This window comes from Lissotriton helveticus, chromosome 12 (genome assembly GCF_964261635.1).
Source record: "Lissotriton helveticus chromosome 12, aLisHel1.1, whole genome shotgun sequence".
NCBI classification, from domain to species: Eukaryota; Metazoa; Chordata; class Amphibia; order Caudata; family Salamandridae; genus Lissotriton; species Lissotriton helveticus.
The window spans coordinates 297,478,340-297,506,255 of record NC_136073.1 but is presented as its reverse complement, the minus strand read 5'-3'; positions in this window follow the sequence as shown (position 1 = coordinate 297,506,255).

Below are 27,916 nucleotides of genomic sequence, written 5' to 3'. Positions count from 1 at the left end.
TTACTAACCAATATAGTCAATGACACAAGTATACACTCACCCATAATGCCACTCTCACAATCACTCAATCACATACAGTCACTTATATAATCCAGTACTCACCTACACTGCCTTTCACATATGCAGTTACTCACCCATATACCACTGACATATCCATTCACTCAACGACATAGCCATAGATACGCTCACTCACCCATACAGCCCCTCTCACATGCACTCATGAATCCATACAGCCAGTAATTCACCCACTCACTCATCCATGCAGGTAGTCACACACACCCTCACCCACCTACACAGAGACACTCATACACCCAATACAGGTACTCAGACAACCAATCAATTACCCATATAGCCACTCATGTACATACTCACCATCGCATGCAACCACTTACACAACAACTAACAAACTGATACAGACATTCACACAAATTAGTCATTCAGCTATGCATTCACTGAGACATGTATAGTCACTCACTTATACAATCAGTCATGCACCCATTAATCATCCATACAGGCACTCATGCACCCACTGATTCATCCATACACCTTGATATATTTATAGTTAACACTCAAAAAGCATTTTAGAAACTCTCACAGTCACTTTGATGATGCAGTTCCATAACATCCGGAATACCAGAATTAGAAACCTAACCATAGGAAGAACAGGGATTCCACTAAACATGTGTGAAAAACACTCTTTCCAGAAAGAAAAATATTTTCTAGAGACCCCTCACCTACCAGGGTTACCCCTAGGTGGCATGCTTCATCATTGGGGTTCTATCAATCCACTGCGGCTTGAGGCCTGCTGCGACTCGCAAACTACACAGGAGCACTTAGTTTTTGGAAAACGTGTGTGGTGCAGTGATGTGGAGTGGGAAAAAATAGATTAAGAATACCTAGTTAGTGAGCTAATATTTTGTTTCTGCTCCTAGTTGAAAGACCTATCTGTAATGATTCTGGAGCCCCTAGTACTGGGCCGACATGTTTCGAGATTTCCCTTAAAGCCCTTCTTCAGGACCACACGGGGGCCTTCCCCTTGAGTACCACGCCTAGAGAAACCTGTGAATAGGAAACAATGGAGTGCACACCTAATGTGTGTTCACCTGATACTTAATACATACGGTTGTACACTGACATGCTGTATCTGTATGAAATAAAGCAAAAGGACAATTAAAAAAGCCTGCCTACCAGCCAAGCTGGCAGGCCCTATATATATGCGGCATAGTATCTTGAACAATATAATTCTCAATAGTGGGTGTACTTAATAGCTATTTTGTGCGGTCACCTGTGGTGGAAGAAATCAATCACACACAATGTCTTTGTGAAGAAAAGTGGTTATGTACAAACTGCAGTTTAAAAGCACTCTTGATAAAAGACACCACGTGACATACAACATATAACAAAAAAATAATATTACATATCAATGACACATACCTTTGTTTAGCTTGATTACAGTGGCACAGTGAGCCCAGGACCCAGGTCTGGGCATAGCTGGCACACTTAGGGAATGGATTTAACTCAGATCTCTTGACGGGGTGAATGTTTTGATTTGTTCCGTCCATCAATTGTGTGTCTTTTGCTCTCTTGCCCTAAGTGTGCCAGGTATGCCCAGACGTGGGTCCCGGGCTCACTGTGCCACTAGAATCCAGCTATTCTGGCAGAAGAGAGGTGAAACCCTGAAACCGGTCCTAGGATACTTGTTTCCGGTCCAGGGACGACCTGACTTGGCAGTTCGGGCTGGACTGTTCCCATGAGGCAAAGGGTAAAGACTGATTTGCATATGGCCAGGTCTAAACTGTGTGACATGGGGAGCAAAAGAATGATGGATTTAACCCAGATCTCTTGACTGGGGGTTAATGTTTTGATTTGTTCTGCATTCCGTTCATCAATTGTGTGTCTTTTGCTTTCTTGCCGTACATACTTTTGTTTAGGCAGAAATAAGGCTCATGATCTTCAGGGGTAGAGGGGCTTCCAGCCACACCCTAAAATGGTAATGGGGACATAGAGATGGTCATTAGAGTTTCATAAAGGTAAATGAGATAGAAACCAGGGAGAACATTCCTGATGCCTTAGCTTATCCTTTGGTGAAAATAGACCTTATTGTTTCCTTAGGAAATTAAGAAATAAGGTCAAAACGGGTCTGGCTGGACTTATTTTTTCAAAGCATTCCTCTCAGAAAATGACCGAGTTGGCACCCCTGGAGACCGCATCTTACTGCGTCAGTCTCCCGGAAGCTTTTAAATAGACCCGGAACAGCTTAGTCATGCTAACTTCAAAAAGCTAGACCTTGTCTCTTACAAAACGACCACTGTGACTGGCAATGGAGCGTGGCCATATTGGGCGAATGAAATAGACCCGGATCAGCCTAGTCATGATCACTTCACAAACTAGACAGTGTCTCTCACAAAATGGCCTCTGTGACTGGCAATTGAGCTGGGCCATCTTAGGTGAATTTTCAAATTGTTGGGTATTGTGGACAAAAAGCTGAAAATGAAATAAAACTAACATGGAGGATATGTTTATAAAGGGGATAAATTTAGACACTCAAGTACGATGTGGTGTAGTGATTATGTTGCGAGCGCAAAGGTACACCGGATTGATGCGCAAGACCCTAAGACATAACAGTTCATCTGTTTTCAGAATAGCTTGTATGTACATCATGAAATGACTAAACCTCACGTCCTGTTAGGGGAAATCATAATAAATGCCAGATTCCTGGATGATGCGGTACATCAGAATGATGCGCAAGACCCTTAGACTTAACAGCTGGATTGCGCTCTTCTCAGAATAGCTTCTATGTACATCATGTAATGTCTAAACCTCATGTCTTCTTGGGTAGAAGTCATAAATAATGCCTGATTACTGGATAATGTAAGATATCATGTATGGAATAGTAGACTCGTAGTTGTCAGTTGGAGTATGAATGCCCCCGTTAGGCAGTCTGCTGTTCACAAAAGAGCCGCTGCTAGTGGATAGGTGATAGGGCCTTCCTGGGTAATTGGGCATTCTAGATGAAGTGGTACCTATGCGTTATTAGTGTTATGATTAGCGTTATTGTGAGTATCACTTGCGGTATGACCTTTACTTCTGTTACATTGTGAGTAGAGTGGTATACTCAAACAATCTACTAAGTCTGGCAGAAGGGTGTATTCCTGATTCATTTAGCAAACTGCCCCCACTGGATATCATCATTCAATCCTCCAGTGCTCGTGTGCAACTTATACACCTACCGTTGCTCTTTCTCTAGCAATCTTTTTGCAATGATGAAACATGCCACCTAGGGGGTTTTCACACATGTTTAGTGGAATCCCTGTTCTTCCTATGGTTAGGTTTCTAATTTCGGTATTCCGGATTTTGTGGAACTGCATTCAGTAAGGAGGGTGACCCTAACATTAACCTCTACTTCCCCTGTTTTTTGATTGTATTATATACAGCACACAGCTGTGGGAGCCCAAACATGACACTATCAATATGGCCGAAGTCACAGGCCTCACTTTCTCCAAAGAGGAAGTGGAGCGAATTTTGTCTTCCATGACCCCTTTCACAGAGACACCAAACAGGGATACCAATGAAGCGGAGTTAATGTTGGGACTAATTGACAGAACTCAAGAGGAATCAGATCAAAACCATGATTCACGGGGTCATGATGACTGAATACCTTAGGGTGAATGCGGCACCACGAGGATGAGCTGCCATTACCCAACCATGACTCCAGGGCACCATTCTTGGCACGGTCTCCAACAATGTAGGGTTGTTGAACATGTTTGCTGATTTTTATTTCTAGCCTGGCCATATTGAGCTGTAAGATCAGAGCATACCAGTTGGGATTTAGCTGGCACAGGTAGGTAGATCATCAATTCCCCATAAATAATCCATCTTTTGCCTTTTGTCCCCAACCTTGTGCTTTCAATGCACTCCAAAGTACTCCGTCCTGATAGATTATTATAGTATTATAGTACTGGAAATGTGTTTTTCAAAGCAATATTGAACATAATGAATTGTTTAAAAAAATGCTCAAGAAATGTGGGCGCAATTGCACTTAAATTGGATTCCGGCATATGTATTGTAGGCATTACTCGGCAATATTTTGTTTGCAATGGGGAATATGCTATCGCCATGTACATGCTTTCTGCCTTAATTATTTGCAGAGTACTGACAGGCCAATTGACCAATGAATAGGTCTAATGTCCTTGTTAAAGCAACTGTAAAAGGAAGAGGCTTGTCTGGCCAGAACAGTTTTCTAATGTGTCATGACTCCAAATGTAGAAAACGCATAATGAATACAAATTACATATTGATTAAACGTAGGGTAGTGTAACATTGCTACTGTTATTAATGGCAGAGGTTTAGAAAAGCCTCGCAGGCATGCTGATCAACTCTTTTATTATACATCCGTTGCTATGCAACCTTTAAAAACATACTACAATGCAAACAGCATTAAATATGTTTATTTTCAAATTAACATTTTAGCAAAAAGCAAATCGTATTCTGGCAAAATAGTAGGCCAGGCAAATGAGGGGTCATTTATACAGTGAAACCGACAAATGACTGCTAAGGTCACCAGGACTGACATATGTTATGGTGAAACACCGAAATGATAGCCGAGCATAAGAAATGTGTTCATTTCAGAGGTCACCAAACTCCTTGCATTTTAGAGCTCTGCAGCATTCTATGGAGTGCTTATAAAAATAAGTGTGCCTACCATATAAAGAGAAGGTCAAATGAGCTCTGCATGCCAGGTAACCAAATCCAGCAAGGCACTATATTTGTCAGGAAAGTGATTTAAAATTCAACACCTACATAATATCAGAAAACATTAAACATAGTCACTCCACACAAGTATATCAAATGGAACTTGAATTGTAGCCGAGAATATGTTATGTGTTATGTTATACTATTTATAGAACCCATTGCTGACCCAGCCAAGGGGGGTCCCACCGCTGAGCTTAGACAAAAATAGGTGACAGGGCCAGAAAGTGCAGCAAATGAATATTTAGAAAAAAGATTATTTTTTTGGGCCTTGCAGAAAGCAGCATGATTTTGAATGTTTCTGATACTCACCGGAAGAGAGTTCCAGAGTTTGGGGGCCAGAGCCCGAAAGGAGTGTCCTCTCCGGCTCTTTTGACCCGAGGGACATACGCCAGGATCTGGTTTTGACTTTGCTAGATAGGGTACTCCACGGCGGAGTACCCTTCCCACCAAGCTCTCAGGCTGCCCATCTCATTTAGATACATAAGGTTTTGGTCAGAATACTTCCTCTGGCATGCCTATGTAGTAGGGGCCTTTGGAAAAAGGGCATTACATTGTCCTCCCCTATTTAGGATGGACGGTATAATACCTTTTTGTCCTGTCCCTCACTGCCAGAAAAAACCCTGGTGGTGAGGGACAGGGAAATGCCCAAAATGACTCCCACACCCTGGGACAAAATTCCCAAGGTGTGGGAGTCATTCATTTATTTTATTTTTCAAAATGACTTCCACTTTGGAAATTACATTTTGAAAAAAAGTTTTGAAAAGTGTGATGGTCTACCATCAGGGCTGATGGTACAGTTCGTCAAATGTTTCCTGCACTGACATGACAGCAGTTTATGTCAAGGTGTTCGTGGGCGGCAAACAACTCAAATGTGGGGTTGGATGTCCCTTGGGATGTCGGAGGTAATGCCCCGCGATACAAAAGGGGATGATGGACGGAGCGTTTGAGCAAATCAAACACTCACCCTCAGTCAACTGATCTGGGTTTAATCCATCACCATTCTTTAGCCCACTCAGCCACCCCATTTCAGACATGGCCATATGCAAATCAGTCTGACCCTGTGCCTCATGGGAACAGTCCAGCCCGAACTGCCAAGCCATGTCTTTCATGGACCGGAAACAAGCATCCTGGGACCGGTTTCGGATACATAATCCTCATCAGCCAGGCTATCTTGAATCCAGTGGCCAAGTGAGCAAGGGACTCACGTCTGAGCATACCCTGCCACACTTAGGGCGAACAAAGCGATACAAAAGGGGATGATGGACGGAGCGTTTGAGCAAATCAAACAATCACCCCCAGTCAACTGATCTGAGTTTAATCCATCACCATTCTTTAGCCCACTCAGCCACCCCATTTCAGACATGGCCATATGCAATGCCCCCCACCATCCTGATGGAGTGAACTCCGTTTGCCTAACTTTAAATCGGGCTCTATGTTATTTGACAGCTTGGCTCCCAGCAGGGCTGGATTAACCATTAAGCAAAATACGTGCATGCTTAGGGCATCAAGGGAATAGGGGGCACCACTGAAAATTCCCATTGCCGGATTTACCATGGACCATATGGTACAAAACTGCAAATGGTGCAGCTGAACCTACAAAAAAGAAGCATACAAAAAGAAACATTATTTTCTATCCTACTGTAAGTTTTGTTTCATTTTGAAAATTACCATTTTAAGTAATGGTTTATTATTGTTTATATTTTGATATAGGTATAAATGGGGGCATCACAATCTTTTAAGTGCTTAGGGTCTGTAAAGGTCTTAATCCAGCCCTGGCTCCCAGTAATGATAATAACATAATTGTTGGGCACAGAAGAGCTATTTCTAAATATCATTTTTTAACATGTAAGTGCTGAGAGTGCTCCTTCCTTCACCTCCAGTGATGAGGCCCTTATTAACATATGGGCAGTTTGTGGTAAAACTCTAGAAAAAAAGGCCATATTTGCCCTCTTTTTTCTCACAAGTTAGGGATCGTAGAGGTGTTGATGGTTTGTGGTTAGTACTAGAGAGGCCTGAGAAAATATCTAAAATACAACAAAATGTAGTTTGTTTCAGAAACTTGTACCAACAAAATATTTAATCTGTACATTTTCGTACTGAAGGCCGATCCATGCAAATAATATACTTTTAATTATCAGTTATCCAAAATCCTACAACACCCAGAGCCATGAATCAAGCCGTGGCTTACAGTGATTTTTAATTGGGCACCTACCATGTATCAGTTAATAACGCACTTGAAAGGTCAATGTGTTTTCTTTCAATCTACATTGATTATTGGGATGTTCGTAGGTGTGACATTTGGGCAGGAATCTGCAACACCCAAGGAAACCTTTTAACCCTAGGCATTTCCGAAAACTAGAGACACCAGTGATTCTAGTGTTTATGACTTTCCTAGATACTATCATGTTTTCTTCCACTGAATGCCCTGTGAATATCAGAACTATGCATTCAAAACACATTTCCTCTCTCATTCCATGGAAAATGGCTGCAGTACTTGGGTCTGGGGTCAGGTGACAAGTAACAACCAGGGAAACCTACCAATCACATATTTATCTGGAGACTAGCAAGATGTGGATATCCAGGGTTGTGTGGTTTGCATGGACCCTTCTTTTTTTTATTAGTGAGGAAAAAAGACCTAAGTATAGTTTAAAAAACTCAATTCTTTTAATTTATTTTGAAGAAAACTCAACCCATTTGCGCATGCAAAATGGCCCAGGTCCATGTACAATTCCTAAATAGCGAGTCGCAATTTATTTGCGAATCGCTATTTAGGAATTGTGTGTCGCAATTAAAAAGGGGCGTTCCCTTCCTAATTGCGTCCGCAAATCAATGTATGAATGTTTTGTGACTGCAAATGCAGTTGCAAAACACTCGCAAATTACCACCCTCTTCAAGAGGGTGGTAATGCAGTTGCAATTTGGAAGGGGTCCCCAGGGGACCCCTTCCACTTTGTGACTGTCACTAAAAATATTTGTTAAGGCCAGGCACCACTACCTGCCCCTAAAAAATTAAATGAAAACGTTTAATTTTTAATTTTTAAATGCATCCCGTTTTCCTTAAGGAGAACGGGCTGCATTTAAAAAAAAACTGCTTTATTTAAAAGCAGTCCCAGACATGGTGGTCTGCTGAGCCCAGCAGGCCACCATACCTGGAAGGGCCTGTCATTCCTAATGGGCTCACAAATTGCGAGAGGCTCATTAATATTAATGAGCCTCACAATTTGTGACCCCATTGCGATTCGCACACAGTGTTAAATACACTGATGTACATGGCAAATAGCAACTCGCAAATCGCGACTCGCAAATGAGTCGCAATTTGCGAGGCACAATTTTGCTGGTCGTTCATCTGGCCTTCATTCCAGATAAAATCATTATTCCACATTGGTGGTTGTCCCTATCCTACCAGACAGGAATGGGTCAAACATGTTGCTGGGTAAAGTCAATGTAGGGTCAACATGGTCTTCACATGATTATCGTTTTGATTCCATTCCTATGGCACTGTTTTTTTAATGGGAGAGATGTGAGATTGCAGGATCATGACACTTTTGCCATTGGCTGGAAGTTTTCAGGTTTTCTGCTGCATAAATGTTCAAATATTAAGATTTTTCCTTCACACTTTGATATTTGCACAGCATTATGGGAAAAAAACCTGCTGGGATCTATACAAGCCACACCAGGACGTATGCTGTCATTGCACTCTGTATTCCTTCTGTTATCACTGAAAGGCCTCTCCCACTCCAAGACTTTCAAACCTTAGCCCTCCAAGGACCTCTAAACCATTCCCAACCTCATTTCATGATACGTCTTGCTGAATGTAATGTCGTCTGTGTTCATATTATGATGTGTAATATGTACCTATTGTAATGTACAGTGCTATAAAACCACTTAGCGAAAAAGTGCTATAGAAAAACACTGTCAAATATCAAATAAATAGATACATGAATTGATAAATATAGGAATTAATATAGGAATGGGAGATCCATGTGCCATGGCCAGTCTATGTTTACAAAGCAGAAAAAGCTTGCAAGCAGAAGCGATTCTGCCAGAGAAACAGAAGCACCACTGCATTGCACTAGAGGCTAACACAGAGACCTGCAAGCAGAAGCGATTCTGCCAGAGAAACAGAAGCACCACCGCATTGCACTAGAGGCTAACACAGAGACCTGCAAGCAAGAGCGGTTCTGCCAGAGAAACAGAAGCACCACCGCATTGCACTAGAGGCTAACACAGAGACCTGCAAGCAAGAGCGGTTCTGCCAGAGAAACAGAAGCACCACCGCATTGCACTAGAGGCTAACACAGAGACCTGCAAGCAAGAGCGGTTCTGCCAGAGAAACAGAAGCACCACCGCATTGCACTAGAGGCTAACACAGAGACCTGCAAGCAAGAGCGGTTCTGCCAGAGAAACAGAAGCACCACCGCATTGCACTAGAGGCTAACACAGAGACCTGCAAGCAAGAGCGGTTCTGCCAGAGAAACAGAAGCACCACCGCATTGCACTAGAGGCTAACACAGAGACCTGCAAGCAAGAGCGGTTCTGCCAGAGAAACAGAAGCACCACCGCATTGCACTAGAGGCTAACACAGAGACCTGCAAGCAAGAGCGGTTCTGCCAGAGAAACAGAAGCACCACCGCATTGCACTAGAGGCTAACACAGAGACCTGCAAGCAAGAGCGGTTCTGCCAGAGAAACAGAAGCACCACCGTATTGCACTAGAGGCTAACACAGAGACCTGCAAGCAAGAGCGGTTCTGCCAGAGAAACAGAAGCCCCACCGCATTGCACTAGAGGCTAACACAGAGACCTGCAAGCAAGAGCGGTTCTGCCAGAGAAACAGAAGCACCACTGCATTGCACTAGAGGCTAACACAGAGACCTGCAAGCAAGAGCGGTTCTGCTTTTGCACCACAAAATCCTGCAAACATGACTTTAACTGATTAAAAGAATTCCGTGCATCAGCTGCTGTTGGGTCAAACCTCCCTGCTAATCACAGAAACAAACACAGGAACACAAAAGTAAACACCGCCTCATTCTCACTTATAGTCATAAGATACCAGTGAAATCCATTTCTAGCCGAAACTATTTTTTTTCAAACAAGCTAAGGATTGCACAACAGCTGTTTCTTGATTTTACCGATACACTTCTTTTAGTTTTACATTGGCTTTTCAGTAAATACACCAGTATGGCATGGCACAATTTGCATATATTGTCGATGATAGTTTTAATTGACTTTTGAGTGACTGTGTGCTCTTTTCTCTGGTGCCCGAATTCATTGTGTGTACTGTTATCCATCACTGTGTCACAGGGCCTCACGAGATATTGCACTCCAATAATTTAACCAAGTTACTTATTTTGCATTCATGATTGTGTTAGGTGATACAGAATAGCCAATGACCAATCCATGAAACGGCAGACAGAATGATACAGTCGGAACTCGTGATCAAACACATGTCCAGTTAGATCTCTATTTAAAATAGTTATGACAAAACGGCCTTAGGATATTCTAGAACCAAGATATGCCCTCAGAAAGGATTCTAATGCGTAGAGAAAGGATTCTAATGCGTAGAAGTGGTAACCACTAGTGCTTGCATGTCTTCTTAAAGCTATATGTCATTATCCATTGACCATGATAAGTGATATCTTCAGTGGTCAGTATTCGAATACATAACCCAAGGAACTTTGAAGGACTTATTATTAACAGTTCATTCAAATCATTTCTCTCTTGCATGTCTTTTGATATGATGTGTCTTTGGCTACTGTAACCAAGGTACACCGAACTTAAGAGCCCAAGCAGAGCAAAACTGGTCTTGTGTTTCTTGTGTTCTGGTTCACAGAGAACCCCGCTTGCTAGTCCAGGCTGGTCCGTTCCTATTGGAGCAGGGTCAAGACTGATTTACATATGTCTAGGTCTAATCTGAGGTGGAATGTAGGCTAAAGAACGATGAGCTGGAATGCTGCCCCTAACGATTGCCAGTGGTTAGACCTATTGTAAGCATCCCATCTGCACATCACATTTTGTGTGTTTGACGTACCACCTAAGTGGCTAAGTGTATGACCAGACTTGGGTCCCTTGCTCACTGTGCTCCTATAACCAAGCTATAACCAAACCATTCTTGGGTCGCTTGTGATCTGGTTCAGGAAGGACCTGGCTTGGCAATTCAAGCTGAACTGTTCCTAACGGAGCAGGGTCCAGATTGATTTACATATGACTGGGTCTAATCTGAGTGGCATGGTCAGCAAAAGAATGATGGGTTGGAATGCTATCCTGAGTGATTGCCAGTGATTATTCTTATTGCAAGTATACTCCTACCACTGTTTGTGTTTTTGATGTATGCCAATACCTAGGTCCCTTACTAACTCTGCAATTGGAACCAAGTTACACCCAACTGAAGAGCCCAAATCTGGGCAAAACTGGTCTTTGTTTGCTTGTGTTATGGATCAGAGAGACACTGGCTTGGCAGTTTGGGCTGGACTGTTCCTAATGGGGCAGAGTCAAGACTGTTTTGAGTATAGCTGGGTCTAATCTGAGGTGGCATGGTAGTCAAAAGAATGATGAGTTGGAATGCTACACTGAGCGATTGCCAGTGGTTAGCCTTATTGCAAGCATCCTCCATCATCTTTTGTGTGTTTAAATAAAGTAAACTGGATTGTCCCTCATATTGTGAGTGACCCATTTGGTCACTAGAAGGGGGAAAAGGGCACAGTTCATGATGTCCAATCCAAAGCAAGCATTGGTTTAAAATTAATGTTATGGAGGGGGCATTGGTGCTCAGAAATAGGCTGAAATAGGTTAGTATCAATGGGGCTGCTCTTTGGTCGATCTTATCTGGTGGTTGTGCATACATGCCATCTGGGACACCAAATGTATACACTGATTTCCATCAGTTACTCGTGGCAGCATTGGTTTAGGTTAAGGTAAACTAGAAATTGCTTTGCCTCAAGAACTTTAAATCTTCCATACTACCCGAAAAAGATATAGCAGGTGACAAAATACTTGAAGGCAATAAGACTGTACGCATTACATTTATTACCAGGAAATTCAAGTGGAAAGAAAATGTGTTTGTCGTACAGACACTTTTGAAATGATTGCAGAACTAGAAACAGCCGCATAATATCTGAATACACCCCAAGAACTTACAGAAAAAAATCTTCATGTTCCCACAAAATGAGGTAGATCAAGTAGCCTGTGAAGGCCCAGCAAAAGGCACATTACTTTGAGGGTCCTAACACTACTCAATTCTTCACAGGACGGAGATGGTATCAAAATATGATGGGCACCTAGGTTGCAGAGCCTTATGGTTTCTGGACAAATTCACTTCCTCAGATCATCCTCAATGCCTTTGTTAGTCAACTGGGCGTGGTCCCTTCATCCAAATCAGACCAGCCCCTTTTTTATCTTTGGTAGTCCAGTAGCAATAATACCAGGCAGAGCAAATTATCAGGACTTGTCCTTTGTCATAGGAATAGACGCGACATTAAGGTGAGCATCAACCTCCAAAATCCTAATTCTCGTCAAATATCCCCCCTAGGACACAGTGGTTACGTAATTGGAAGGATCTCTCCTTTGTCTATTCTGCTCCAAGCCACTTGTGGCCACTTGGATGGGAATTCTAGTCAAACATCCTGACCAATGAATGGTAAAGGTGTTCTGAGGATAGGTGCTAAAAGAGAAAAAAAGGCATGAAAAATCGAACTGCATACACCTATTAAGATACTGCAGTGACAATGATTGAAATAATGTTTAAAAAAACATTTCTGGCCAGGTAAATGGTCACAATACTGATGGGTCCTTATTCATTGTAGAAGAATATTGTCCATTTAGCTTTACAAAAAGACACAAGAATATTCATCCTACTGATAAAGAAGACGTTACCAGTTAAAGAGGTACTGAAAAGCAATGGTGGCTATCATTGATCTAAAAAATGTGGGAGAGTGCAGTAACATTTCAACTCCACAAGCTTTTGGAGAACCACCAGTGAATAGATAGTCATCAATCCAGCTTCTGTTTGCAACACATAATAGAAACAGTCCTAATCTCTCTCTGGTCACTTCATAACTGGGCAAGAGGGCACAGTAGAGACCACTGACATGCTTTATTGTGGAAAAGGCTCCTTTACTGAAACGTGCACTTGACAAACAATGAACAACCCTAGGCAATGTGCCTTCCAAAACATATGTCCTCACTAATACAATGCGTTTCATATACCTTTTCTTCTAACCCCTCCCCTAGAAGTCCCCCTTAACATACCCCAACATTCCTACCTGCCCTGAATCTACCATTTGCTTCTGAACTGACCACAACCGTAACCTTTTAACTTCCTGCCTTCATCAACCGTTCACATACCTCACCCTCACATCTTCAAACTGCTTCACCCCGCCCCAACAGCAATACAATGATTGAGCCATGGTAAACTCTGGGCAAACTGCCATCCAAACACCCCCATTTTTCTATTTGTTTTTTTTTGCCCCCCTTCACCTCCCCCTCCCTTAGACTTAAGTGGCAACCACGTCGCATACTTACCTTCTCTTAACGTGGCCCCCATAAACTCACTCACAAAGCCTCTACTGATGTCAATCTCATCTGCATTACGAAGAAGTACATGCCCATTTCAGACAAATGTACTCCATTTTGGTGGAAAAGACTCACTTCGTCATACCTCAAATCTGGGTGCACTATTCCCTGCAAAACATACGTAGTTTCGTGTTTTCATCTTTTTCTTGTCCTTCTCAAAGGCACCGGCCTCGCCACTCCCCGCCACTCCCTCCTGGGTATCAATTCTGACCACAATGCACAGGTCCTTCACCAGTTCACCTAAACCGCTCTCAAATCATGTTTCATTGTCTTCAGAAAAGCCAGCCCTTATACATTTTAGCCTTTTTCTCCCCCGGGTACACTAACAGAACATTGTAACAGCCTCTTCCATCGAGCAATTTATTTAATGCCAGCAATAGCTCTCTTTACAACATACCCACTTTCCCGTACCCCCAGACCATAGTTGTTTCTACAGTAAAACCCAATTGAGTCCCATGTGGTGTTCCTCTTGAACCTCGTGCTGAAAAATACCAAGCAAAATCACTGTAGTGGATATTTTCCCAATGTAACAACCTCACTTTTCATCTGTTGGTCTGTTTTGGACCTACCCTCGTCCATGCTGCCCCAACCTATACCCCCACCACACCCCCAGCAGCTCTGTTACCTGAAATACTAAAAAAAATCCAGTTCATCTACAACATAAAACGCCTACTTCCTAAGAATCATGACATACGTCGGGCAACTCTCCGAGTACCTCCTTCAAAATCGACCACACTAGCAGTTGCTGTTTCCTCCCACCATTACCCAACTCCCTGCCCCACACTTCCAGAACCCTCTTACCCATCTCAACTGCTAACAGAGCACGTCCCCACTACAATTTCCGCACAAACCTGCCTGCACATTACCCGAAATCGTAACCCTGGAACAACCCGTACCTACCATATCCATGATAAACTCTACATCATCTTAGTCTTCACCAGTTGCAGCATCCGTCCCCAAAATGGGGAAAAAGTGCTGCAGAAGAAAGCATCTGTTTTCCCCCTGCAAATGGTATCAACACATTTTTTTTGTGCTGAAATCACCATCTTGCAAGCTTTCAGGGACAGGCAAACGTTTGTCTAAAAACCCACATTTTCTACACAGTTTTGGCATTTTACTGGGGCATACCCTATTTTTACAATTATTTGTGCTTTCAACCTCCTTCAAGTTAGTGGTATAAATGGGTCTGAAATCAATAATGGATTTCAGAAAGGTATACATTTCAGAAAAGTAGATAAAGTTCGAAATTTAGCAAGAAGTCATTTGTATAGATCCTTCAAGGTTCAACAGTTTAAATAAAAAAATAATGAAATTGAGTTGAAAAAAACAGCAGTTTGTGCCAACTGTAACTTCCTCTTAAAATAGCAGATATTTTAAAGCAATATATTTTATGTCCGCTGGACCCTTATAATTGTGGTGATATATAGGACTTGTAGGTTTACAAAGAACCCGATGTATCCAGAGCCAACAAATGAGCGGCGCCTTGTATTGGGTTTTCATCGAGAACCAGGTATATGGCAATTCATTTGGTAAAATATAAAAAGTGAAAAATAAGTATCAAAAGGACACCTACGTATTTCCGAAAAGTGAACAAAATAAAGAGTTTAGAAGCAGTGGTTATTTGCACATCTCCAAACTTGTGGGTACCCATACTAGCATGTGAATTAGAGGACATTTTTCAAAGTGACTTCTTTTTTACATATTGTCTTGCTTTTAGAAGGCCAAAATGCATGGAAAGTCATTAGGAAAAAAGAGTTGTTCTACAATTCTGTGTTCTCCTAAAACTCCCGATACAATTAGTACCTCACTTGTGTGGGTAGGCCTAGTGCTTGCAACAAGAATACAGCCCGAAACGCAAGATGGGCGGTCACATTTTTCTAGTGCAAACTGACCCTTTTTTGCAATGTGCCCAGCTGTGGATTTTGGACCCTAGCTCAGTTGGCACCTTAGGAAACCTAGCAAATCTGTACATTTTCTTAAACTAGACATCCTGGGAAATCCAGGATGGGGTGACCTGTGTGGCTCTCACCAGGTTCTGATACCCAGAATCCCTTGCAAACTTTAAACTTTGTAAAAAAAAGCACTTTTTCCTCAAATTTCTGTGAAGGAAAGTTCTGGAATCTGTGGGGAGCCACAAACGTCCATGCACAGAGCATTCTGCTAAGTCTCCTGATTGAAATGTACCTCACTTGTGTGGTAGGCCTAGTGCCCGCGACAGGAAATGGACCAAAACACAACTTGGGCACATCACATTTTTCCAGTGAAAACTGACCCTTTTTTCGCAATGTGCCCAGCTGCGAATTTTGGACCCTTGCTCAGCCAGCATCTAGGGAAACTTAGCAAACCTGTAAAAAAAAAATAAACTAGACATCCAGGGGAATCCAGGATGGAGTGGCTTGTGTGTCCCTCACCAGGTTCTGTTACCCAGATTCCCTTGTAACTCTCAAACTTTGTAATAAAAAAACACATTTTCCTCATTTTGCTGTGGTGGAAAGTTCTGGAATCTGATCGAAGCCACAAACTTCCATCCACCCTGCATTCCCTCAAGTTTCCCAATAAAAATGGTACTTCACTTGTGTAGGTAAGCCTAGTGCCAGTGACAGGAAACGGCCCAAAATATAACATGGGCACATCCCATTTCCATGTGAAAACGGACCCTTTTTTGCAATTTGCCTAGCTGTGGATTGTGGATCCTTGCTCAGCCAGCACCTATGGAAATCTAGCAAACCTGTACATTTCTGAAAACTGGACACCCAGGGGGAATTCACGATGGGGTGACTTGTATGGCTCTCACAAGGTTCTGTTGCCCAGAATCCGTTGCAAACCTCAAACTTTGTAAAAACAAACAAATGTTCCTCACATTTCTGTGATTGGGAAGTTCTGGAATCTACAGGGAGCCACAAACTTCCACTAACCCAGCATTTCTCCAAGTCTCCCCATAAAAGTGGTTCCTCACTTATGTGGGTAGGCCTAATGCCCATGACAGGAAACACCCCAAAACGTAGACTTCAGAATTATCAATCAGAAAATCACATGGTTCTGCAAGGGAGTCACCTGCATTTTTGGTCCCGGAGTCAGTGGCCGTCTAGGGAAACCTACAAAACCCAAACATTTCTGGAAACTAGATACCTAGGGGAGTCCAGGAAAGTGTGGCATGCTTGGATCTCCCTGGACTCCCCTTGGTGTGTAGTTTTCAGAAATATTTGAGTTCGGTAGGTTTCTCTAGATGATGCTGAGCCCAGGACCAGAAAAGCTCCGATGACTCCTTTGCAAAATCAGGTAGTTTTGTGATTAATAATTTTGAAGTCTCCACAGTATGTTTTGGCCTTTTCCTGTGGAGAGGCTCTAGGCCTACCCACACAAGAAAGGTACCATTTTTATTGGAAGACATGAGGAAACGCTGGGTTTAGGACATTTGTGGCGGTCTGGTGATCTTATAACTTCCCACACAAAAAAAATTAGGAAAACATGATTTGGGTAGCTAAATTTGACGTTTTCTGGTGATTCTGGGTAGGAAAATGTTGAGAGATATACGCATGCCACATCTCCCTGGACTCTCCTAGGTGCCTAATTTTCAGAAATGTTTTTTTTTTTGGTTTCCCTTGATTGTTGCTGAGCCCAGGACCAAAAACGCAGGTGACTCCCCCGCAAAACCAGGTAGTTTTGCGGTTGATAAGTTTAAAGTTTCCACAGTATGTTTTGGCGCATTTCCTGTCACAGGCACTAACTAGGCCTACATTCACATGTGAGGTACCATTGTTATTGGGAGACCTGGAGGAACGTCGGGTGGTAGGAAATTTGTTGCATCCCAGTGATACCACAACTTTCCCACACAGAAAAGTGAGGAAAATTTGATTCTATTAGCTAAATGTAAGGTTTGCAGGGGATTCTGGGTAAGAAAAGAATGGGAAATCCACGCATGCCACACCTCCCTGGACTCCCCAAGGTTTCCAGTTTTCAGAAATGACTCGGTTTGTTAGGTTTGCCTAGATTAAGTGTGGGCGAAATTTGCGAATTCGCGGTCTGCGAATTCGTGCAAAATTGGATTCGCGATCCGCACAATCTGGATTTTTTTTGCGTGTTTGCGGGTATTTTTGCGTATTTGCCGGCCGCTTGCAGCGCACTGACCGCGAAGTTACCCATGCGGTCATACATGGGCGCGGCCATCTTGTGCGTGTTGCGTATTTCCGTTTCCGGGCGCTATTGGCAATCTTGCGTTGTCTGCGGCGCGCTATTACGAGTTTGCGTGTGATTTTGCATGCTCGTGGGGGAAATATCGCGCGGACTTACCCAGGCGGTCCTCAATGGGCGCGCCCATCTTGTTTTTCATTCATTGCTATGGTTCTGGGCCTGGCTTTTCTATCCTCTATTAATCTTTGCAATCCTTTGTTTCTTTGAACTTTTTTTTTGCTCTTTTTTGCTCATTATCTATCTCTCTATTTGTCTAGATCTATATGTTGTGTTTTTTTTCAACTTTTTGTTACTTTAATAACTACTTTTTTAGCTCTCTCTTTTATTTAATTTTTTTTCCCCCTATTCTTTTCTTCTTTCGGCCAGGACCATGGCAAAGGAAGCCGTCCCGCACCCCGTAGCCGGCTCCCTTGTGGGCGATTGAGGGGGGTGGATGTAGTGGCCAGGGAGGTTTTTACCGCGGTGGAGGTGGCCGCCCTTATATTTTTTGTTCTGCGCCACCTCCCTAAGACTGAGGCAGCAGGCCCGGTCAAAGGTATGGCCTCCGGGAGCGTCGGCAGCGGTGGGATAAGGTGTGCCGGGCCATGCGGAGGGAGTCGGGGGTCCGGCGCATCTATGACCAAGCGATGCACTGGTGGGCCAACGTCCTTGACTGGGAGCAGGATCTGCTCCACCTGCTAGGTGTGGAGATCCTTGGCCTTGGTGAGTAGCTATTTAATAACTACTTTGTATTCTTCTGCTCTGTGTTATATTGCTAATATATGTTTTTCCCGAAGATCAGGAATGCTGCCTATTCGATTACATTGCAGGTAAAATAGTGTTTAAATAGCTTCTGTGATTGCAGGTGCTCGCCTCTTCAGTGGCGTTGCTACTTTGCTTACTTGTTTGCAACTTTGTGCTCATTTGGCCTGAATATGCATGAGTGTAGTACTTTACAGAACTGCGTAATGCTAGAGAGACTAGAGACTCAAGTCTAGTCCTTCCTTTGTACTCCTGCTGCCACTAAGAAGAAGAGATAGTGATGGATTGATAGGTTGAGTATATTTGGTGAAACTCAAATGCAAGTCAGGACGGTGGTTTACCAAATAAAATGAAAAGGGTGTTATTTGGTTGTTGAGAAAATGTAAAGTTGTTACAGTTGAGACATTAAGAAGAATGATAGAAGTTTACTTTGGAAGCCGGGACGGTATCTTCTTCCTCATACATAGCAGAGATGTATGTGTAGAGCAGACGCTCAGTGCATGAAGAGTGTTACTTTGTTCGAACAGCATGTCCGTGCCAGAGTAGCAAAGCAGAGGAAATCCAAATACAACAAGTTGTGATTGTTCAGAAACTCTCCCTTGCCTAAAGTAACAGTACAGTAGTTTAATTTGCAAGCATAGCATATATTGTGTATGTATAGTATAGTTGACAATTATATCAAGTCAAGTCCCTTCCTCCGGCAATTATGGTTACCACACTCACTCCCTATGTTCATAATTTTCTTTCTGCTGTGTTAATCATGGGTGGACTGTCGCTGTTGTTCACTCAATCTATCACAACAAAGCACCTAAAGTCATCCATCATATAAGCAAAGAGATCATGTGATCGGCTGGATACATGATCAGAAATGAATAATCTTCATTTTCCTTTTGTAGTACTGAAGGCCCAGGGGGGGCAGTGTGAAATATAAATTACATTGAGCAGTAGCCCTTGATGTAACCGAGTTTGGCCAGTGCCACCCCTATACAAAAGTAAGAGCTTCCCTATCCCCAGCTGCATGTACTATTTAAAATAATGCATCAAGTCTGCGTCATCATGGCTTGTGTCTCTTTTTCTTGGGTGCAAGCTGACTGAGATGGCAATATGCCGGCTACCACAAGTTCACGTACAAGTAATTTCTTTAAAAAAACTAGAGAAAAAAAGAAGAATACTGGTGTACTCTCTGACTCTCTGACTATGTATTGAGTCCATAGTGCTGCCTGGTAGTAGAATTCCTGAAACTCCCACTGTTACAGGCCTACAAAGACGGCGGAAAGATACATGCCAACATTTTATATTGTGCTTGCAAATTGCTAGTGTTACTGTGAGACAACTTTCTGTTGAATTATTTTGTGTTATTGTTAAAGAGTATTGGTTATATTATTTTTATTTCTTTCTTCATATAGATGCTCCCAAAAAGCTCACCAGAAGGGAGATAGCTGTCCGGGCCAGGGCCCGGAAGCTGGAGGCCATTCGGGTAGAATATTGCCGGCTGTGGGCTCGGGAACAGGAGGAGGGGGCGTCAACAACCTCCTCCAGCACTGCCCCGGTGTCCAGCAGCCAGTTGCCTCCAGCACGGCACCGTGCTCGGACAGCCCCCCGCCACCGCTCAGCTGCAAAAACATCAGCAGCTGGCCCCCCAGTGCCTGGAAGGCACGCATGCGCCATCTAAGCCTAAAAGTGGACTACCTGGAGCGCAAGGTGGACGACCTTGAAAAACAGCTCCGGGACCTCCGCAAGGAGCGGCGGGACCGCCTGTCCAAACACCGCCGGAAGTGACTGTGTCCATTGCCCCTTTTTTAAAGACTGTTGGGGGTGACAATCGGGGGTACTTGGGGATTATTTGGGACTAGTGGACTATTTGAAATGGACAATTGTTTGGGTTAGGGAGGGGTGGGACTAGTTTTTTTTTTGTTAGGGGAAATATATCATTATTCTTTTTACATACTTGAACATAGTGTATGCGTTGATCTTATTTTGTGGGGTGGTGGGCGGGCGTTACGGCACGTTTGGTTTCATCAAACTTACCAGCATGAATTATCTAAAACGTCCAAAAATGTTCAAAAGTGCCACTAACAGAGTTATTGAATTCAATTGGCTTACTAGTACTTTACTGGTACTACTGTCAGTCTCTCCTCCGAGTCCTAGCCCATTATTTTACCTCCCAAAATGCTTATCTTACCTGTGATTCGTGTTTGAGAAGAGAGCTAGGCACAGCGCTGGCTGCATGGCAAATGGCGATTACGCCATCCCGGACCGAAATTCCATTGTTGTGGTGTTAGTAGGAGTGGTACCACACTAGCAGTAGCAGCATATGAAAAACAAAGTAAAAAAATTAGACATTGAGTGGCCTGAGAGGAGTATTAGAAGGAACAGTAGGCTAAGCAATGCTGAAGATAAGTATGGGGAAAAATAATTGCATGGATGATTATGGCTACAACAAGAACAGTGACACAGCAGCGTAACAACAAGTCTTCTTGACATGTAGGAGGATGATGTTGACAATGGATCCAATCGATGGTGGGCATGAAATTCAGAATTTATTTTAAAATACTCATTGTTGTTTTTTTAACCAGAATTACAATATCCTAGGATTCCTCTAGCTGTCTTAAAATTGATTTGAGGAGGTTGCTTGCACCTTATCCTCTCCAGCAAGTGTGTGGAATTATTGTTGTAATTTACTCACACCTCAATGAAAACCACACAGCCCGGGGGAAGAGGGTTAGGGTTTGAAACTTGGATGGGAATGGGGTTTGTGGGGAAAGTTTTGTGGAGAGAGGAAAAAAAAAACACAGCATGGACAAACAACAAATGAAGATAAACAAATCTTTGGATACTAAGCTATCCATAAATCTTTTAAGGGACCTAAAGGAAGTGCATGCAGGTTACTGAAAAGTTAATAGTACTTGCTACAATGTACTAACTTTGAAGAAACAATGTGACAGTACAGGGCTGCAGTAATTACGCAATTTCACTTGCCTGTCTGCCCTCAGAGAGAAGAACCACTTAGTATAATAAATTAGTTTAAAAAATAGCAAAGAAAAAAGTATACAATGGCTGGAGGGATGAATTGAAGCAGAGAGCAAACAAATGCACAGAGTCACACTCATAGAAGTTCACAGCAATAACATTACTTAAAAGATAAGTAGAAATGAAGATGGATACTGTAACTGTATGTTGTTGTAATTGTCCTGTTGAATTTGGGAAGTTGCATGCATCCAGCCATTCCTCTTTTTCGCGTTACTCCTCCATTCCATCTGACGCTCCGTCTATCAGACCAGAAGACACCTTGTCCACTGCCTGCCTGGCGGATGCTGAATTGCGGGTCGCTAATTGTAAGCCTGAGTTCATCCTTTTTGCCATTGCACAGGGTAAAATCCGGCCTGTAATTGTTGATGGAAAAACAGGAAGTGATATTAAAACACCACAGAGAAACAAATATAAGGTACGCTGTGTAGTGCAAAAATAACACTTTCAGTTTCAGAGTCGACAGTATTACAATACATACAAGCATCATTTCGGAAGTGCGTACTCTGAATCTCCTTTTCAAGGATAAATGACTTGTGTGGGCGAAATTTGCGGATCTTTCCCCTCAAGCTAGGTGTAAAGAGTAAACTGCGTTTTTAGAACAAAATCAGACCTTCCCAGCAGTGCTCCCAGACCCCTCAATCCACCCCCAAACATCTAGAACCCCAAGCAGTCCCCCAAAAACATGCGATACTACTAGGGCTAACTTTCAACCGTGCCAAAACACTCTCTGCAACTAGGGCTAGGCCCAAACCCCCCTTTTCCACCATGCATTTTCTCCAAACCACTTGCATCCGATATTAGACCTTCCCAGCATTGCCTCAGATCCCTCAACCCACGCGCAAAAAAGTAGAACACCCCCAAACAGGCCAAAAGCAAAAATGGAAAATCCCACACTTGGAATATTTGAGGCCTACCAGTCAAAATCACTCCAAACGCGCTCTGCAGCTAGGCCCTAACTCCCCTTTTCCACCATGGATTTTTTTCAAACCACTTGCAATCAAAATTAGACTTACCCAGCAGTGCTCCGAGACCCCCCAACCCACCCCCAAAAACCTAGAACCCCCCCAAACAGCCCCCCAAAAACACGCAAGTCAGCTAAAAAGGAAAACCTTTTTCACCATGGATTTTCTCCAAACCACTTGCATCCGATATTAGACCTTCCCAGCATTGCCCCCAGACCCCTAAACCCACCCGCAAAAAAGTAGAACACCCCCAAACAGGCCAAAAGCAAAAATGGAAAATCCCCCACTTAGAAAATTTGAGGCCTACCAGTCAAAATCACTCCAAACGCGCTCTGCAGCTAGGCCCTAACTCCCCTTTTCCACCATGGGTTTTCTTCAAACCACTTGCAATCAAAATTAGACCTTCCCAGCAGTGTTCCCAGACCCCCCAACCCACCCCCAAAAACCTAGAACCCCCCAAACGGCCCCCTAAAAACACGGAAGTGAGCTAAAAAGGAAAAACTTTTTCACCATGGATTTTCTCCAAACCACTTGCATCCGATATTAGACCTTCCCAGCATTGCCCCCAGACCCTTCAACCCACCCGCAAAAAAGTAGAACACCCCCAAACAGGCCAAAAGCAAAAATGGAAAATCCCACATACAGAAAATTTGAGGCCTACCAGTCAAAATCACTCCAAACGCGCTCTGCAGCTAGGCCCTAACTCCCCTTTTACACAATGGATTTTCTACAAACCACTTGCAATCAAAATTAGACCTTCCTAGCAGTGCTTCCAGACCCCCAACGCACCCCCAAAAACCTAGAACCCCCAAACAGCCCCCCAAAAACACGCAAGTGAGCTAAAAAGGAAAAACTTTTTCAACATGGATTTTCTCCAAACCACTTGCATCCGATATTAGACCTTCCCATTATTTCCCCCAGACCCCTCAACTCCCACGCAAAAAAGTAGAACACCCCCAAACAGGCCAAAAGCAAAAATGGAAAATCCCACACTTAAAAAATGTGAGGCCTACCAGTCAAAATCACTCCAAACGCGCTCTGCAGCTAGGCACTAACTCCCCTTTTCCATCAGGGATTTTCTTCAAACCACTTGCAATCAAAATTATACCTTCCCAGCAGTGCTCCCAGACCCCCAACCCACCCCCAAAAACCTAGAACACCCCCAAACAGCCCCCCAAAAACATGCAATACTGCTAGGCCCCAGTTTAAATTGTGCCAAAACGCTTTCTGCAACTAGGCCCAAACACCCCTTTTCCACCATGGATTTTCTTTAAACCACTTGCAATCAAAATGAGACCTTCCCAGCAGTGCTCCAAGACCCCCGGACCCACCCCCACAAATCTAGCACACCCCCAAACAGCCCCCCAAAAACATGCATTACTGGTATATCCAAAACATGGCAAATTGCTGTTTTCAGCACTGCCACTACTTCGATCCTCTTGAAACTTACCTGTACACTTGTTTCAGCAAGGCAGGACAAAATCGAACCACTGCGCCCTTTGAAGAAGAAGAAGAAGAAGAAGGTCTACGACTAGTTTTCACTTTTCACCCAAACACACGCGCCCGCAAAACACCAAAAGAGGCCAAAATTCTGCCAATTCTGGACCAAAGATCGCCAAACCCCCCTAAAACCTTTCCAACATCATTATGAGTGAGCCTGCATCGGGCCCTGAGCCCTAGACTCAGCTGGAACCCTACCAACTTAAACCCAAAAACCCTAGTAAATCATACTGAACCCTAAACCCTAGATATGCTTTGTCTGTCTGTGTCAAAGAGCCTAGGTATGCTACATCAGGATGCTTCACTCAGCGGTGCCTGCCTTCACAGTCTGCATGGCCCTGACGCAAGCATGGGCCAAAAATCCGTTCCGCTCAAGAATTTGCGACCTTTTGGTAATTTCGCGAGATTTGCGAAAAACAGCAAATTTCGCAAACATAACGGATGTTTGGCCAAAGCTTGAGGCGGGGCCATGCAGACGGTCAAGGCAGGCACCACTGAGTGAAGCAACCTGGTGTAGCATACCTAGGCTCTTTGTCAGACAGACAAAGCATATCTCATTGTATGCAGCAAGCCACATAGCCCCAATTTTACATGAACTGCTGTCTGGAGTGGAGTGGACTCTGCCTGGCATAACAACAACAGTACACTGCCTCGCCCTTGACCACTACATACCACAAATAGACAGAGATGTAGTTCTGCTGTAGTAGTTATTGTAGACTGGTTTACCTGTTTGCCACTCACGAATTGGCCATAGTTCTTCCGTAAACCGACGCTGATGATCCATCCATCCCAGTGAGTGACTGTAAAGAAAAAATATATATTATTTAATCAATCATCATGGTATATTGGCAAGTGAGTCCACTCCAAGGACATTTTGCATATTGGAAAATGCAACATAGGGGCCCCTGAAGTTGAAGTACAATTTTAATTAAACAAGGTAAAAAAAAACAGAGTAGTAGACATGAGTTACAATTACTGTGTAAAAGATTAAATAATAACTAAGACAAGACATATGATTCATTTCATGTAGAAAAAACAAACAGCGATTGGTATCATCAGAGACAGACAGCCATTGCTGTCCACTGCATGCCATCTTCTCATTATTCATTACCTGTTCTACTTTTTGTCCGCATCTTCTTCGGAAAGTGAGGGCCAACAGGGCAGCCTCTCCTGTCAATTTAAGAAGTAACTCTGTCAGCAATCAGCAAGCATGTAGTCACTCAGTAATTTCAGTCCCACTTGAGGGGACTCATCTACGAAGACAAAGTTTCTTTATTCTTCGTAATCCATCCATCTGCCTTGAGGGAAATGGATAGGGGGGGTCTGGAGGAGGAGGATAGAGGAGCATGATTGAGTTGTGAACTTGTGAACCTCAGGAATGCAGACTGCGGCACCTTCAAATCAGTAAGGAAAATAAGATGAAGACAGTGCTGCTGATGGACTTGTTGTGATCAGGTGATTAGAGTTTTGTTGTGATAAAAGTTGCAAAACAAAGAAAGACACACAGGAATAAAAGTGAATAAGGACGAAAAAAAGGAAGTCATTTTCAGGCCTCCGTGTCAGGGAAGTAGAGCTCGTCCTCAAACTCTATGAATTGAGACGGGAGTAGGTCAGCTAACAGAGAAGAACTTCCATCACCTATGTCAGTGTCCTCTTCTTCCTGCGTGCATTCACGTATTTTGTAATCTGGTGGTATGAAGTGCTGATTCATTTTGATCAGTGTTGACCTCTCCACATTACTGATATGCGTCTTGCTTTTCAGCATCATTTCGGAACGTTGAAGACACCGCCTTCAGTTGGTGCTCTAGCATGACCAACAATGGGATAGCTTTGCCCAAAGAACAGTCCTCCCTGCTGACTTCACGCGGGAAGACCTCAAAAAAACGAAGCATGTCTGTCAGGCTTGCAACTAGCTTCCATTCCTCCAACTCTAGCCTCATTTCTTTCATAGTAGAACCCAGTTTATAGACATAATCATTTATTACCCCCCACTGCTCAGACAGACGCTCAAGCATGTAAAAGGTTGAGTTCCAACGTGTTGCCACCTCCTGGATGAGTCCTTTGACTGGCAGACTACGTTCATGTTGAATGCTCCTCAGCTGCTTCCGGGCCTTAAAAGAATGGCTGAAATGTGTGCAGATTCTTCGACAGGTGGTCAGTAACTTGCTGACTGTGTTTTCTTTTTTCAAGCAATCTTACACCACGATGTTAATACTGTAAGCCAAACATGGCACTCTGAAATAGCCACCTTGATGCATGGCCTTAACTATATTACTGCCATTATCCGTGGAAACATAACCAACTATGCAATTTCTTGGATGCAGCCATTCATAGACCTTCCTATCAAACTCCCCCAAAAGGTTAGGTGCAGTATGAGTTTTCTCCATGGCAAACATGGCTACTGTTGCATGTTTCCGAATAGCTTGAAAAACTGTGTCCGTGTCAGCACCTGCTTTTAACTGGTCTTTAACTTTAACCCCTGCAAAAGAGACCCAGTGTGCAGTGATGCAAAGTAATCAAGGGCTTGGCAACTGGTCCACATGTCTGTTGTCAGGTGGATAGTGTGAACAGCACTCTTCTGCAAAGCTGCCCCAATCACCTCCAGCACATCTTGATGGAGTGCTGCAACTGCAACTCTGGCAAAATAGGACCGGCTAGGAACCTTCCATTTAGGGCAGACTGTTGCCACAAATTCTAGAAAATCCACCCCTTCCACGAAACAAAAAGGGAGAAGGTCCAGCGCTAGCATTTTAGCCAGCTTTGCGTTATACAGTTGGGTGGTTGCGTTCAAATGGCGCATCCGACCAAAACATGCTTCTAATGGTGGGCTGGACCGTTTTACGTGATGATGATGATGCAGACTTCTTCAAACCAGTTAGGCTCATTTATTTATTTATTTATTTTATTTTTGGCATTTATAAAGCGCAACATATACCCGGAGGTGTCTTGGCGCTAATTAATTTGCCAGCTGATGTTCATTAAGCTGCGTTGCTCTGACCTCTGTCCCGTACCATGCACCTATTTATCGAACAGCCAAGTTTTCAACTTTTTGCGAAATTGGAGCAGAGTGGAACAAGCTCTGATGTTCTGGGGCAGAGTATTCCAGAGTTTGGAAGCTGCTACCACAAAACGTCGATCTCCCCACGTCACTGTTCTGGTGCGAGGAACCGACAGTTGGTTGCTGTTGGTGGAGCGCAGCTGCCGTGTAGGTTGGTAAGGGCGTAGATGGTCTGTAAGGAACTGCGGGCCCTGTTTATTTAGTGCTTTGTAAACAATGCACTGCGATTTAAATCTGGCTCTGTTCTGGATCGTCAGCCAGTGGAGTTTTGTTATTGCGTCAGAAAGAGGAGCAAACTTAGGAATTCCAAGAATGAGGCGAGCTGCCGCATTTTGTATGGTCTGCAGTTTCTTTATAACTCTGACTTGTGAGTTAATAAAAAGCCCATTACAATAGTCTAAGGATGTCAATACTAGTGAGCTCACCAATGTTTTAATAGCCGTTGTTGGGAGATAGGGGCTTATCTTCCGAATCATGCGTAATTTGTGATGGGCTGTAGAGGCCACTTTGTTAGCATGGTCCATGAAGTTTAACTGGTCATCAAAAATTACTCCTAGGTTTCTTACTTTGGTCACCGGTTTGGGAGGGGCGCCAAACGTTTGGGGCCACCAGGAGGCGGGCCATTCAGGTGAAAGTTGTCCAAAAATCATCACTTCGGTTTTTTCCGAGTTAAGTTTTAGGCAATTAACTGCCATCCACTCACCTATCTCCGTCAATCCTCTCTGAAATCGTTGATGTACTTTTTCGCATTGGTGTCTGTCCCAGACTCATAGTGTGCCTCATACATGTTGCAGGGGTAGAGGGTGTGGGCGCTACCACTGCAGTGCTGTTGCCAGGGGTACTGGGTGTACCAGAAAAAATGTCGGTCGGTTCTTGACTTCCCCCCTGTACGATCAGCCTCTCGTCACCATCAGATGCAATATCAATGGATACATTTGGATTTGTTTTTCTTTTGGCTTCCTGGATCTTCTTAAGGTGCGCCTCCCACTCGATAGTGTGGTGTTTTTTTAGATGACCTCTCTGACCTCCGGTGCCATAGTTGGTACCAAGCTTACCCCGACTAACTGCTTGTCTACAAATCGAACAAATGACCATGTTTTCCGCCTTTTGGCTA